Raw genomic sequence first — 3435 nt, 5'->3', positions numbered from 1 at the left:
AAAAAAAAAAAAAAAAGCATTAGCAATAAATGTCTTTTTCCTTTAAATATACTTCCACAAGCATCTATTCATTTACAACACATAGTTATAATAATTCCAAAGGTTTTATGATTTGAAACAGTGGTTTCAGTTCTTTAGAGAACCCATTGGAAGAATATTTAAGTTGTATTTTCAACTAGCTTTTTGTAATAGCTGATTATCCTTCCTCTGGGCGGGAGTTCTGTGGTGTATCTGACTTGCTTATTCAAAACACTAGAACAATTTAAGCCTTAATTACCTTCATTAGAGATAAACACATTTTCTTATAGCTTGGACTGCCCATGAAATCAAACAGAGAAAGCCTAGTTAGTATAGGAACAAAGCAGCAAACTGCAGACTCACCTTGGTTGGTGTCTGGTTGAAAAGGAGGCAATTGGCAGAAGAGTGTTCAGTGGGAGACTGGACGATGCTACTGCACTCCTTCCCCTCCGCTTCCTGCTGCTGACAACCTGGACCTCCCGGATTTTAAATGCTGCCCCAGAAGTTCTCCACCAACATGGGGAGGCGGAGAGATGTGTCATGAGGTTTGTGTCCAGCCCACCTGCTCCCACACTTCCTCTTCTGGCTTTGTGGGTTTTATTTTTTTTTAAAACCAAACCAAACCAAGACACACATACAAACTACTCCACAGTTAAAACATTACTTATGTACAATATCATTAACTTGTTTTTTCATGTATGGACTTCCAATTCAGCATCATGGAAGAAAACTTGAGGGGTCCCATTATTTAAAAGTGGACCCTATACAGGGTCGCTATCTGTCAGAACTGACTAGACAGCACTTAACAATAGTAACTAGTTCTTGTAAAGGTTTGATTTATAGTTTATGATTTCAAAGAAATACCCCAAATGAAATGAAATAAAATGGATTTTTGTTTCTTTCAGTTTGGATCACAGATTAAGGTACAATCTACAAGCACATTTGCCTCCACAATCATACTTATTTCAGAGTTAGGGAGCTACAGAGTTTGAAGAACAAACCTTCATCCTTTACTATTCAAATTCAGTTTTGTGATTTTAAGCATGCAGCAGCCTGCCATTCAGCTAAATGGCCTTCATGACATTAAAATTCATGACCATTCCATTGGATTTATAGTGACTTTTCGAAGACACAGGTTTTTGTTGCACTGTTGAAACTGCTTGAATTGGTAGGGAATGATGAATCTGATAACTTGTTATATGACAAGGAAAAATGGTAATTTATTCTAGGTGTTGCTGAAGTAAAGTGTTTTTTTGACTAAAAGCTGTGTTACTGCTTAAGAATGCTGCTTCAGTGGTCAGACTGTGCTCTGTTGTTGTTAAGGTGCCGCTGAGTTGGTTCCGACTTAAATCCACCCTCAGTGGGCTTTCTAAGGAGCTACTGGTGAGTTTGAACTGCAGATCTTGTGGTTAGCATTTCAGTGCTTATTCTATAGGGCCACATCAGTATTCCAGACTATGATCTGAATTGCTCACTTTTGTGATCAATTTATTTCACTCTGCCACCAACCTTAGCCAAGTCTCTTAACTTACTACACCTGTACCTCAACTATAAAATGAAGATACTAGTTTACTAGCTTAGAGGGTTTTTGAACAGCTTAAATGACTTAGTATATGTAGTATGGAGTCCTAGTGTGGTGCTATGGGCTAATGCGCTCGATTACAAAGACTGTTTGAACCACAAGATTGGTGGTTCAAGCTCACCAGCCACTCCTTGTAAACCCTTTTACAGGTTCGCTATGGGTTGGAACTGACTGTATGGCACTTAACAACAACGACATATGTAATATATGCAAAATTGGCGGTGTCTGGCATATGTTAAGCACTGTATGAGTGCTAACCATTATTAAAAAGTTTTCAGTCATGTAGGTAGTTATTGTGATACTGTAGGATAAGCACTTGACCACTACAGATTGGCAGTTCAAACCCACTAGCCTCTCCCCGGAAACCCTATATAGGGTCACTATGAGTTGGATCCAATTCGATGGTTCACAGTAGCAGCAAAGGAATGGATGGGGTCCTGGTATGGTACTGTAGGATAAGCACTGAACTGCTAGCTGTAAGGTCAGTGGTTCAAACCCACCAGTCGCTCCTCAAAAATCCCATGCAGGGTCTCTATGAGTGGGTACCAACTCAGTGCCACGTAACAACAAAAAAAGGAATGGAATCAATTTCTGAATTGTTTTTTATCTAGTTTTTCTTCTAGGATATATATACTTGTATAGTTTGTTGCTCAGTTTAATATAGTAAAAATAAACATACTTTATAGCTAAAAAAAAAACCTTCCTGGGTGTTTACAAGGTATTAGAATTAAAGAGAATTACAGATGGAGTTTGAACATTGGAGCAGAAATCAGAGTTAGCAGAGCTCTGAATCCATTTTAAGTATTTCATACTTCGTGTTGCATTGAGGTAGCTTTTCACCTACCTTTCCCAGGTATGAAGTGGGTATTTCAGTGTTCACTTATTTCACAACTTCAGCGTAAGAATTGTGTGAGATTAAGGCTAAATGATATCATTTATTATATAAATCTAGATTTAAACAGTTTTTCTACAATAATAGTAGAATAACGAATCCATATAAATGTTTGTTTTTGTGGTTAAGTGCTGCCAAGTAGGTTCTGACTCATATGGACCCTGTATAGGGTTTCCGAGGAGTGGTTGGTGAGTTTGACCTGCTGACCTTGTGGTTCAAACCAATCTTAGGAAAGGAAATATGTCCCTTTAAAATTGGATGTATTCCAAATGAAAAAAACACACAAAAGTTTCCTATTGTTGATTTGTGGGTTCTACTACTTTTAATAGTTAAGATTCCATTTGATTTATAGAAAATAAAGGGTACAATGTATAATGTTGCCAAATAGACATTCTTATTTTTTCTTTCAAAGTGTTTTTTTTCCCCCATAAACACATTACCCACATAAGTTTGTCATGTTGTCAACATAGTGAGGGGAAGTTGAAAAAATTTAAAAACAACTAACTGTCCACAGAATTCACAATAGTTTACTCTGTGCCCACGGGAATGATTCAATATGAATTTAGGGACTAAGAGGAATATATTTCCCTGGAGCCCAGTTATTTTGAGACGAACCATGTAACCCTTCCCAGGACTCTTGTGATCATAGCTTCAAAGTGCCACATGATGGCAGTATTTCTGAAAAGGATTTCAGATCCCAATATAGTTCTATCAGTTTTCTTATTCTGACAGGATAGACTATCCATGCGTTTAATGATAAAATTTTGAAATAGAGGTCTGGTGATCTACTCCCCAAAATCAGTCACTAACAATCCTATGGAACAGAGTTTTACTCTGTTGTACATTGATTTGCCGTGCGTTGGAACGGACTTAATGCCTTTTTGGGTTTATTTGTTTTAAATGATAGCACTATAAAACATTCCTGAATTGAAATGCAGGTGAG

This window comes from Chrysochloris asiatica, unplaced genomic scaffold (genome assembly GCF_000296735.1).
Source record: "Chrysochloris asiatica unplaced genomic scaffold, ChrAsi1.0 scaffold00109, whole genome shotgun sequence".
NCBI classification, from domain to species: domain Eukaryota; kingdom Metazoa; phylum Chordata; class Mammalia; order Afrosoricida; family Chrysochloridae; genus Chrysochloris; species Chrysochloris asiatica.
The sequence above is the reverse complement of the archived record's forward strand: the minus strand, read 5'-3'. Positions refer to the sequence as shown.